The sequence below is a fragment of the Phaenicophaeus curvirostris genome, chromosome Z, assembly GCF_032191515.1.
Source record: "Phaenicophaeus curvirostris isolate KB17595 chromosome Z, BPBGC_Pcur_1.0, whole genome shotgun sequence".
Classification (NCBI taxonomy): domain Eukaryota; kingdom Metazoa; phylum Chordata; class Aves; order Cuculiformes; family Cuculidae; genus Phaenicophaeus; species Phaenicophaeus curvirostris.
This window is the reverse complement of record NC_091431.1, coordinates 4,828,215-4,841,075: the sequence shown is the minus strand read 5'-3', so window position 1 is coordinate 4,841,075 and position 12,861 is coordinate 4,828,215. Positions and strand designations below refer to the sequence as shown.

General features: G+C 41.1%; 1 protein-coding gene across 1 annotated transcript in view; it reads right to left on the bottom strand.

The window, feature by feature from the left end:
- The window catches only part of GRIN3A (glutamate ionotropic receptor NMDA type subunit 3A), a 77,297-nt gene that overhangs the window by 46,204 nt on the left and 18,232 nt on the right, over positions 1-12,861 (bottom strand).

The following is a 12,861-nucleotide window of genomic DNA, read 5'->3' as shown; positions in this document are numbered from 1 at the left end:
AAAGAAGAGCCCTTAGTTACTTTTTTCTTTTTTTTTTTTTTGGGAGGGGGGGTAGGAAGAGAATAGTTGGGCCTTTTCTTACACAGACACGAATAGTCTTATTAAACAGATCACAGTTTACAACCAATGCACATCATGTACTGCCAATAAAGCAAGAGAATATTGATTCTTTGATATTGTTACTGAATGCACAAGAGGTTAAGATAAGCAGACTGTGATTTCTGAGCTGGAAAATATTTGATAAATAAGCATCCCATATTCATTTCTTAACACGTCACTGATACTATAACAGAACTTCACCTGTTATACTGCCCACATCATTGTCCTTGCTTTTATCTTTTCCAGAAAAGGAGGAAGGGTGTAAGGCTAGTTCATCCGTTCTCTTAAGGTAAATACTTCTTCCTTTCTTATTATTTCATCCATAAATAATTTTCCCTTAGTCTTATTCCTCTCCTTCCCTGGTCCCAAAAATGGAGTTAAATTTTATCTACAGATTCTGTAAGGAAAAAAAATTAAAGAATCCATGCAATTTCTGTCATTTTCCTACAAAATAATTCTCTTACCAAAATGTTTCTAACAGGCCTTCAGATATCATACTACAGACGGTTCCAACTTCTGGTTTCAACTGAGAACTTGACAATCTTCCCCGTACCTTTGGTAAAAAAGTTCTTATACTTTATGCCAGCATTTGATTCTAGCCATGAGATTGTCCAAAAAAAAAGTGAATTATGATGCCAGTTTCAGTTCATCTTTTGATTTATGAGATCATTGTTGTGACCTTATGTCAACATTTATTTGCATTCATGCCCCCTCAAACTGTATTTTATCCTACACACATACCTGAATTTTATCTTTCTATTCATTAATTTACTACGGTCTGTTCTTCATTCTTTTATATTACGAGTTAAAGTGTGTAAGAGGGATCAAACCTTTACTGTGCTTAGAATTGATATTAAATGCTGTAATTTTGATTTTAATGGTATTTTACTGTTCATTATAGGGTCTAGTTTGTATGGGTCTTAAGATGTGTCATTCTGAATTTGGAGTAATATGACAACAGCTCAATTCTGCATGAGTTTTAACTAAAACAAAACCCACCTCTCTCCAATACAGATGTAAGGGGTGAAACAAGAAAAGAAAACCTGAAAAGCTAAGAACCATTTATAACCTGAAAAGCTAAGCACCATTTATAAGCAGCAATCTTTCATTGTGTTAATTTGCAGTTACCTGAACTCAGCATCTGTTTTCCCAAACAGATAATTTAAATTAAATTCAGAGCTTGATGAAGAGAATACTGCAGATGAAGATGCTCTCAGCCTTTTTGTGATCCCATGGGTTTTTCTGTTTGTTTGTTTGGTTTTTTTTTTCCTGTGGCCTTTTTTTCACACAGACACATGAATAAACTAATCAAATAGATCGTGGTCCATGATCAATGTACATTAGGTACTGCCAGTAACACACAAGAGGATTGACTCTTTATAAAGGATAAGTTATTGAACACACAAGAAGCTGTGCAGGATCTGTGAGTACCATGCTGGAAAACATTGCCTACTAATTAAAATACATAAGTACAGGAAAAAAACCCACATCATGCATAATATCTGGGTTTGGGAAGGTGATTTGAATAAATTAGTCTCTGTGAACTGAATCACAACAAAATATTTTTATTAGGTTATAAGATGACCAGGTAAATTGCAAACAGAGAAGAGGATTTTCCTTATGTCTTCTCTATCAAAGATCAAGCAAAAGCATAAACACTTTTTACATGGTGACCTGCTTCCAATCAGCAGAAGTTTGCAAGCCTATCAGCTTACTTAATTTCAGAGCAATTAATCATTCAGCATGCACAGAACATATGCATATGTAAATGAAAGCACACAAAATGACCATAGCTGTATGAGGAAGAGCAAGTATCTTCCGTATATTCAGAAGCATAACATCCAAAGCATAGTGCTACGTCTATTACGGTGTAGGCACAGGTATAAAAAATAATTCTGTTGGATGCAGAAAAACAACTATGTCCTGATGAACAGCAGAAGTCAGCAATAACAAAACAGCCCCAGAAAAAAAAGGTGACCATTTGTGCTGCTTAGTTTGCCCCTGGTCTGGTTTTGGTGCATGCCAATTAGCTTCCTCATACCACACACTGCAGCCTGGGTCCATCCCCACATTTTGGGGATCACTCCCAGTAGGCAGTACGAAAAAGAATTGCATGAGAATTGGCTCTCCATCTCAGTCAGCAGGTTTAGACCTTTGAAGACATCTATATTCTCATGCAGAGCCCAGTACACATACAGCCTCACATATGCAAGTCTACTTCTGCTTTTTTAGAGCACAGTTCTTCCAATACTAATACACTTTGAACTGATAAACGCATACAAGAGGTAAAAGCTACACTTTAGGGTCATGGGGCATTACACTAGGCACAGAGCTAACACAGCACCAAGCACACAGTCCAGGAAAAGTAAAACTGCACTGGGGCCAGAAAACTGGAGTCAATTTTACTCAGCAGAGCAGGTGAAGGCAGTTTCCTTTTGACTTGGTATTGTTAGCTGCAGGGCTGGACTCTGCTACAAGCAGTGCAACTACAGGCTTAGTCCTCAGCTCTAGAGCTGATCCCTCCCTTACATGCACTATACTTGGATGTCTCAGTGTGGTCCAACAGACTGTTCTTGTACTGAGATGTTGTTCTTTCACTAGACGGAGATGGACTTGGGATAACCTGGCTTCAGCTGAGCCTGTGTTTAAAATTGCTTCCTGGTGTGAAACCATCTGTGCTTCATCTGTCACTCTGCAATACCCACAGGTGCATTTACATGAGCACTTATCACCACTGTGATTTATTAGTTGCTGAATTCCCTGTCACTGTGCTTGAAAGGTAAATGTTTAGCCCTGAAAAAGATGCAAACACAGTTTCTTTTATTTATTAAGTGTACTGGGACTACAAACCTGTCTTCAGATTTTTTTCTGATACAATAATACACATAAAATTTAGTCACTAGGTGGTTTTGTCTTAGGATCAACTTTCAGCTAATGCTCAGCTGGCCATGTAAACAACCCTGCAGATGCTGGGGAGGAACAGCAATTAGTGTTTGCTTTCACAGTACCAAGAATCACAGACTGTCCTGAGTTTGAAGGGACCCACAAGGATCACCGAGTCAAACTCCTGTCCCGGTATAGGACAATTCCAACATTCACACCATGTGTCTGAGAGTGCAGCCCAAACACTTCTTGTCAGGCTTGGAGCCATTATTGCTTCCCTGGAGACATTGTTCCAGTGCTGCACCACTCTCCGGGCGAAAATGCTTTTCCTAATATCCAACCTAAACCTCCTCTGCCACATCCTCCCGCCATTCCCTTGGGTCCAGTCACTGCCTGTTCTTCTTCCTCCTCTTGTGTGGAAGCATAAAAATGCAATGAGGTCTCCCCTCAGTCTCCTCCAGGCTGAACAGACCAAGTGACTTTAGCTGCACCTCATACAGCTTCCTCTCTAAACCCTTCAATGACTTTGTGGCCTCCTCTGAACACTCTCCAGTAGCTTGATACCGTTTTTTACACTGTGATGCCCAAAACTGCAGACAGGACTCAAAGTGGGGCTGCACCAGTGTGGAGTAGTGAGGACAATCACCTCCCTTGACAGGCTAGGTGATGCTGTGCTTTGTACTGGGACTCAGGAAAGGGGAGACTTGATAGACCACCGCGTATCACAGCTCAACCAAGAAGAATGCTCTCTGGCCTCATCTAGTGAGTGGGTAGTTGACTTCACCAGTTTATATGTACAAAAGAAGACGTTTTAGGAAAGGATGTGGAAACATTTGGAGATGTTTGGATTTAATACCTTCTTAATTTTATATTGAAAGCTGTATTTGTCATTTGTAGGACACAGTTGAAAATAAAGGCCCTAAAAAAATTACACAGAAATCACACGTCATCATTTGATACTGTAGTATTCTTTATGCTTTTACATATTTGTATTGATATGCCTTTCTTTAAAATAAACAATTACTGCTTTTTAATGAGGAACTTCTGAAGATTGTTTATTCAGTCATTCAGTAGCTATCATTGAGACTGCATAATTTCATAGCAAAGGCTCTTGGCAACTTAAATGACGGTTTAGACTGGTATAACTTTGTACTTGTCATGGAACAGAGATTTATGAGATAGTTTCTGTGTACTGGTGTATTGAACTGTGCCCATTTATCCTTATTATAGTTCTTAGGCAGACTCCTTCATTAACTCACTTCGGAAATTAGTAAATTTTGCCTATTTCAGTTAACTATCAATTAAGGCACACATGGAAATTCAATTGCTTTGTTTAAATTTGTCTTTAAGCTGTCATTAAAGATGATATGACTTCAATCAGGTTTTCTTCAAATTACACAGAGAATTAAACCTCATTTGAATCATGTTAACTGTGATATATTTTTAATAATGTATTTGCTTTTATGTAGTGTCACTAGCAAAAAAAAAAATCTTCTGTGTCTATAAGAGCTTAATTTTTTATTGCACATCATTACCTGCTGTTCTACAAACCAGCCATGATCAACTGACTTCAGATTTTACTGGGTAAAAAACAGCCGAGAATGCCTAATTTCTGACTAATCACCTTCAGACCAGTTATCGACCATCTTCCACTGACTTTCAGTGGGCTTTGGACCAAGCCATTCATGGAATATTAAGCTTTACACGGTGTGATGTGTTTCACTCCCATGTATCAGCAGAGACTATAAGCACTTATTTGCTTTCTGAATCCCAACCAGAGCAGTTTTACAGTTTCATTACCTGAGACACCTGAAAAGGTTCCTCTAACAACTGCAACACAATTTGCATTTCATTAATGCTGTATTTTTTAAGTCTCCATTTCAGCACTCTATAGATCCATCCTTAGCCCTTCTAAATCTTGAGAGCACCAATGCTGGGAGCTGGACTTACTTACAACCTGAAGGATCTGGCCATTTATCTCTTCAATCAAATTTGTAATGGTAATTATTCATAGTCACAGTGACATTGCATTTGACATTATGATAGTTTAATTACCAGAGTTAAAAGTGTGTATGTGAATATTCTTATGTTAACAGTGTAAGAGTAAATAATACGCAGAAAATATTATTCCCCTCTGACTCTTGGGGGCAAAGGCAGTGCTTAAATATATATTTATGATAAGAAACATGAAAAAGAAAACATATACAAATAATTACACTAAAATTCCATCATCAGAGAAAGCTCCACTGAAAGAAATAAAAAAGCATTCTGGCTTAAAGTGCAACTGTGAGAACTCACAGCTTTACAAACAGAGCTAAATGGCAGCTGTGAAGAAGCTGATGTTGCAGCTTCAAACACTGGGAATCTTCTTCCATCGTTGAAAATACAAAATTTAGGCTTATAACCCAGGAGGCTACCAGGACTCCTATTGCTTATTCCTTCCATACCATGAAAAAAGGTTTTGTGTTGGCAGCTAGCAGAAGACAGGAAGGATGGAGAGGTCCTGCAACCCTGCCCAACCACCCCCGAGGCTGCAGTGAAAAGCCTGCTCTGCTCATAAAGGAGATTGTGGACAAGAGGCCATGCGCCCTCAGGCTCCACAGCAGACAGTGAGCCATCCAGGTTTCCTCCTCCCTACCCATTCTGCAGCCTCCGCAGAGATATAACTGGTGCACAGGGCAGGCATGCATGCCTCCTCTCCCTTGTGAAAGAGGAGCTGTATCCGGGTGTTTGTGCTGCCCCTAAGCTCTCTCCTGATCCCAGTTAAATTACCAGCACCTTGTCATGGACATCAGTAAGTCCTAGATTTGGCTTCTAGACCCTGATCCATCAAAACCTGAGCATCTTTTTAAGGAGTAGCATCAATATGATTAAAAATACCTGTCATAAGGTACTTCTGCTGTTTAGAAAGAATAATCCCGCCTTCTGTTTCTCTGGGGAAGAAAATCCCAGACCTGCTTCAGCCCCAAAAGAGGGCAACTTTGCAAATTCTTTGTCTTGTCTTGCACATCTGCCTCCACATACACACCTATCTGACCAAAACTGTAGTTAGAAAAAGGGTAGGTTTCCACACTAAAGGCGATTTTTTGCAGACCGTTTGAAAGCTTCTGAGAGAGAAAAACTAGCTTAGACTAGCCAGAACTGCTCTGATTCCTGCAGCAAAAGAACCCTGGCATTCATCCAGGCAATACTTGTAAGCAGATCCTAAAAATGCACTAACTGTTGATTTTAAAAACCACAAAACCACAAGAGTTAGATTAATTGAAATCTTGACTTAAGTTTGTTCTGAAAATTATTTCTCTCTTGAAATTGAGATTGGTTAGCATCTCTAACGCTTACATAAAAATATTCCAAACTAATCTGAATACATACAGCTGTCAACAAGGTCAAAGAGGCAGTATAGAATATGAACTTTCAGCTGTTCTTGGAAAGTAAAAGCCATTATTTATCTTCATGGTCACTTATAAATTATCATAAGTAGTATTACTCCACAAACTTCAAGGTGTTCTTTGCTCCAGGAGGGAAAAAAAATAAATCCAACATTTAAAGTTTGACAAAGAATATTTCATACAGATGCCAAAAGCCAATAGTTTTTCCTGCCCTAAAATCTGTCATTAGAGTTAAAAATTTTAAGACAGATGATTGCTAATACAAATAGATCAGGGAGAGCCGCATTAATTCTCCATGACAGGCTTTCCTCCATCACTAAAATGGCAATGCAAAACTGCAGAGAACCACCTCTGCCCCATGGCACACTTCAAATGGGAGAAAGAGGTGGATGGATCCATGCCTGTGACTCTCGCTCACAATTACTCCAGTACTGCAATCAATGTCTGCAAAGCCCTGGCAAATGTTTCATTAAGTGATGCCAAGGGATGCTGAGTACTAGCCACAATAGATAACTTGTTACTGCATAGTATTATTTTCTAGAAGCTCAACACTGTCACAGCACTAGGTTATCTCAAATAAATGAGCACTTGTCAGGAAGAGCATGGAGATACTGAGTTGTTCCATCACAGGCTTTTATCTAATAGCACTTCCCACTAACACATTTCCTTACAACTGGCCTCAGCTAGACTGTCATGTTTGTGAGCAGGATTTTTCATTTGGCATTCATGCTGTAGCTACTCCATAGCAGGTCTTGAAAAGGATGCAACTTGTAATGCACAGGATGCACTTGCAAGTGGCTGTTTAACAAAGGTGTATCTTTTTGTTTCTTCTGAATGCCTCTATAAGCCTGGAAAGTTTGAAAATAGCACTTAGCAGAATTTAATTCTTTTCTTAAAGAGACATGGCATTCAACTAAGTCAGTGTTCTTCAGCATGCTGTCTAGGGGTACTTTGTGTGCTTTCTGTTGAGAAGCACCTCACTAACATTGGTGCCTTTCACATCCTGGCCAACAGGCAGAAGGGCTCTATTTTCAAGTAATTTCCAAGCAGGGAGTCCGTCTCCCCATGTGCTATTCAGGCAATGCACAGGCGAAGGTTTTTTTTTCCCATTTTTGGTTCAGGAGGGTGGGTGGCAATTCAACTTCTGACTGCAGCAAAGCCAAAACTGTGGCAGCACCTGGGAGCAGACAGTGCATGCATGCTCTTTGGGCTTGATGAGACCTGCCTCCTTGGTAGTGGCACTCCTCATGTGTGAGGTGCTATGCAGGAAGACCCTGTTGTTGTAACAGAATTCTGGTAACATGTCAGTGGTGCTGTTTTAAAATAGTAACTGCCGAAGCACTCTGTGTCTGTGTTGGCTAATTAGTCTTTCAGAGTGATTATTAACAACTCCAGACCAAGGTGTGATCAGGTTGCACTAATAAAATGTTACTTGGGTTATCAAGAAACCACAGTTTAAAGGCTGCTAAAAAACCAAATGGTGTTGTATCAAGGATGCCCCAAAGTGGTATGACAAGATGACAGCAGAAGCCTTACACTGCAAGCACAGGACGTGCCAGAGCTAAAAATCACATCTCACCAATGGTCAGCTACTGGGCACGAGGAGACTTCAGCCCTGGGAGCTGAGTAAAACTGGGTTAGGGACAGCAAAGAACAAGTATGCAATATATAATAAGCACCAGATAACACAAATATGGATACAAGGTGGTACTGCAAACAAATGGGGAGGCAAATACAGCAGACATGCCATCTGCCTTAACAAACATGTAGAAGTGACCAAAAGCAATCCTAGGGGAGGAAGAAACTCCCATAATCAACACAATACTCCCACCTTTAAAGATCTTGGGACACAGATGGCTTGCCACTAACAATGCTCACCCCATGAAAAGACACACAGGCTTGCTCTGTATCCCTAAAGAGGATTTGTGATGCTAACCTTGGGATCAAAAGGTATACAGAAGGGTGAAACCAACACCTGAAAAGAAACATACGGAAAGTGTGTGTGAGACAATTTGAACTGCATCACTACTAAGAATGAGCTGTAGTACTTTGATAATTTGCCTGTAAGTGTTAGCATCATTGGATCAACAATACTACTTTGATTAGGATGCTAGGACTTCAATTAGACTAACAACAAATTGTTCCCTTTGCATATGGAAAGAGTTTCTAGAGTTCGTGTTAATTGCATGGAGTTTTCGCTGTGACACCTTGGTCTTGAGGAGTGTTGTTAACACAGCGCAAGAGTTGACAAGAGAATTTGGCAAACAAGACTGTAATTGCAATGCACATTTCCAACTTTTGCTCCACATTGGGCTACTTGGTGTGTCACCCCTTCCAGACTCCTCAGTGTAAATGGCTCCTGCAATGGATTCCCATAATTGCCCCGTTATAGCAGCTTCCACCTTCCCATCAGTAAGATGGGACACGTTGCAGTGTATCACTAGAAAATCCTACTTTTTCATATATACAACAGGCTATCAGTAGACTTCTTGTATTACTTGTATTTTTAGGCATAACCAAAATTCTGGCTGGACAAAAAGAAATTAATTTGGAAAAAACTGTAGACTATAAGGTGAAGGGTAAGGAGAAGACTGATTTCTGCTCACAGGTCAAGTCCTGCCTGACCAGCCTACTGGCTTTCTATGATGAGGTGACCACAGCAGTGGACACGGATGGATGTAATCTATCTGGATTTCTGTAGAGCTTTTGACACGACCCTCTACAACATCCTTCTCTCTAAATTTGAGAGAAAAGGATTTGATGGGTGGACTGTTTGGTATAAGGAATTGTTTGGATGGTGGCATTCAGAGAGCAGTGGTCAATGGCTCTATGTCCAGATGGAGATCCGTGACAAGTGGTGTCCCTCAGCGGTCCAGACTGGGACCAGTGCTGTTTGATATATTCATTGATGATATGGGCAGTGAGATTGAGTACACCCTCAACAAGTCTGTGGATGACAGCAAGCTGAGTAGTGCCGTTGTTACACCAGAAGGACGGGAAGTCATCCAGAGGGACCTGGACAGGCTGGAGAAGTGGGCCTGTGAGAACCTCATTAGATTAAACAAGGCCATGTGCAAGGTCCTACACCTGGATTGGGTCAATTGATCTTTTCAATACAGGATGGGGGACAATGTGATTGAAAGCAGCCCTGTGGAGAAGGGCTTAGAGGTGCCCATTGAAGAAAAGCTCAACGTAAGTCAGCAATGTGCGCTTTTAGTCCAGAAGGCAAACCATATCCTGGCCTGCATCAAAAGATGCGTGGGCAGCAGGTCAAGAAAGTTGACTCTCCCCCTCTAGTCCACTCTCATGAGACCCAACCCGAAGTACTGTGTCCAGTTCTGGAATCCTCAAAATAAGAAGGTTAAGGAAGTGTGTGAAGAGGGCAACGAAGACTATCAGAGGGCTGGAACACTTCCCATATGAGGACAGGATGAGAGTTAGGGTTGTGGAGCCTGGAGATGGCTCCAGGGAGACCTTATAATGGTCTTCCACTACCTGAAGAGGCCTACAAGAAAGCTGAGAAGGGACTTTTTACAAGGGCATGCAGTGATAGGATGAGGGGTAATGGGTTTAAATTGGAAGGGGAAAGATTCAGATTAGACATTACGTAGAAATCTTCATGACAAAAGTGATAAGCCTCTGGCACAGGTTGCCAAGGAAAGTTGTGAATGCCCCCTCCTTGGAAGTTTTCAAGGCCAGGTTGGATGGGGCTTTGCGCAGCCTGATCTAGTGGGATGTGTCCCTTCCAATGGCAGACGGGTTGAAGCTGGATGATATTTAAGGTCCCTCCAACTCAAACCATTTTATGATTCCATGACTCTATGATCCTATGTTACATGGGTAAAGGAAGTTTGAATCTATTTTACAAAAGGAGCTATTGTCCTTTTTGATAAGCACTGGGTGCACCAATGCAGCATTTAATCCAATTAGATTTTATTAATCATTAACACCTGCAGAAAGGAATAAAATCTAGAGCACCATTTTCACTCACCAGTCCAATTCCAGTATGGCTTGAAGGTGTCTTCAGTTCTTCTTGAGCATTTGCATTCCCCACACCCTCAGTAACTGTGCACCTGAATCTCATTATTTTTACAAATTATTATGTGCCTACCTTCAGCCTGTACAAGCCTATCTAGTGTTTGCAGCTCAGCAGAGTGAAACTAGGTGATTTGATCTTGCACACAAATGGAGGAGGTGGTAATTCAACAAACCTTCCCTGTCCATTCTAAGCTAGTGCCATAAAATGATGTTCAGGATGTGGCTTGCAGGGCTGTCCTGCTTCAGGCAACACTTCCAGGCAGAGGAGAATAACCCTGCCTGCTTTGGAACTCTCTGGACTTTTAGCAGGGCGTGAGGTGCTTCTTAAGGACAATGACCAGTGACCAGTAAGCCTCTTTTTATATTCCCCGCCTGTTAGGGAAATGCCCATGGGTTGTGCTGCATGTAGTCATGCATGGAGCATGAAATGACAGCTCCATGCGGCAAAATGCAGTAGCAGAAATTAATTCTGACCCATGTCCTGTTCCCCAGAAAGAAGCATAAACTCATCATCACATCCCTTTCTGCTGGGCCTTGCTCTGGGCAGGTTCCACAGGATTAAATTTACCTACAGGTGCGTTTTGCTCTATATTGATTTTTTGTATGAAAGAAAGCTGAGAATTAAGCTTGCAAAGACTGATCTATTAACTTTATTAAATGAGGTCAGGGTAGATTAAGTTAGTACTGCATCTTGCTGAGGCTAGACTTTTAAATCACAGCTCTAAGGGTAATTCTTGCATATACTGGCTTGGCTTAAAATAAGTAACAGAAGCTAAACATCGCCATTTGACATTTCATATATAATACCCCAGCATTTAATTAGGAAAATAGCAAATTAGAAAGAAGAGTTGTAAAGGGCTCTCAGGGCAGGGAGTAAGCAAGGGAAAAAAAATTAGAATTCAAACATATTACTAAAACCAAATACTCTCAAATGCAGCCTCTACCCACAAAAGTCTGTGACAGCACAGAACCCATTACTAAGGCACGCAGGAAGAGGAGGAGGAAAGGGCCCTGGCTGGCTGTTGAGTATGGAAACTGAGCAACCCAGTCTGAAATTCCTGCCTAATCTCCTGCTCCCTTAGTGAGCAAACCCTTCTCTGCTAAATAGGGATAACATCCTCCACACTGCCCCAGGGGTACAGATCAGCATGTCAGGGCCAGGCTTCTCATCCCTCTGTGAAATGGTCCTCTGCCCATTGTAAGGCTTACAGTAAGGTAAGTACTTCACACCCTATTACACAGGGAGGGATCAGAGGGGAAAATAAAGAAACAAACAAAAAAGAGGTTATGTCACATTTCTTGGAGGACATCACTATGCTGGAACGGACCCACTAGATCATTGAGTCCAACCATTCCCATCAATCACCAAATCATGCCCCTCAGCACCTCATCCACCCATATTTTAAACACCTCCAGGGAAGGTGCCTCAATCACCTCCCTGGGCAGCCTGTGCCAGTGCCCAATGACCCTTCTGTGAAAATATTTTCCTGATGTCAAGCCTGAACCTCCCCTGGTGGGGCTTGAGGCCATTTCCTCTTGTCCTGCCCCCTGTCACTTGGGAGACGAGGCCAGCTCCCTCCTCTCCACATATACCAAGATTTTGTCAGAAGCAGAATCTAGGATGCAAATCTCCTGTTCTTTCCTGCATGAGGCACAGCTGCCTCAATAGATATAAGAATGTGAAAAGTAACAAACAGCCATTTATATGTGGGTTATTGTTAAATAATTTGGGCATTTATACTACTACAATTCTTAGAGTGCACTGGTCTGTCCTTCTCACACTGATAACCGCCTCATTAGGACCCCATGCCTGCAAGCATTTGGATGCTACGAACATAAGCACCCTACTACTTAACAATCGAATTCTGAAAGAGTCCTGGGTACAGAGTCATGAAAGGAGACTTTACTGTAGTAGGTCCTTTGCAGAGCAGAAAGTGGTTTACAGCAAGTATTGTGGTGAGACTTGGGAGAATGCATCAAAAAATCATCACCCATGTCTGTTTCATCCTTAGATTTATAATGTGCAAGAACATCAGGTGAACATTTACAGAGCCTAGTTAGGACTCAGTGTTCTTCTCTCATCTAAATGCTTGACAAAAAATACACAATATGATCACCTTTTTACTATGTACAAATATTTGCACAGATTACTGCTACCAAGTTTTCTCTTACTCTCTACCTCGCATGGACATTTAGACCAACAATGAAGTGATTTCACAGAGCTTGTAAATCACTATGAAATCTAAATAATACTTATTAATCCCTCCATTGTACTGAGTTTGGTCTCAGTAGAATAGTGGCAATTGATACTTCGTAAGCTTTAAGCACTGTGAACATCCACATGTATATGGTATGTGATAGTGGACATAGAGTGAAGGCAAGTATGTGACCATGCACGCTGGGAAAAACAGCACACTAAGCTTGATGGGACCATCTGGATGTACTGAGGATT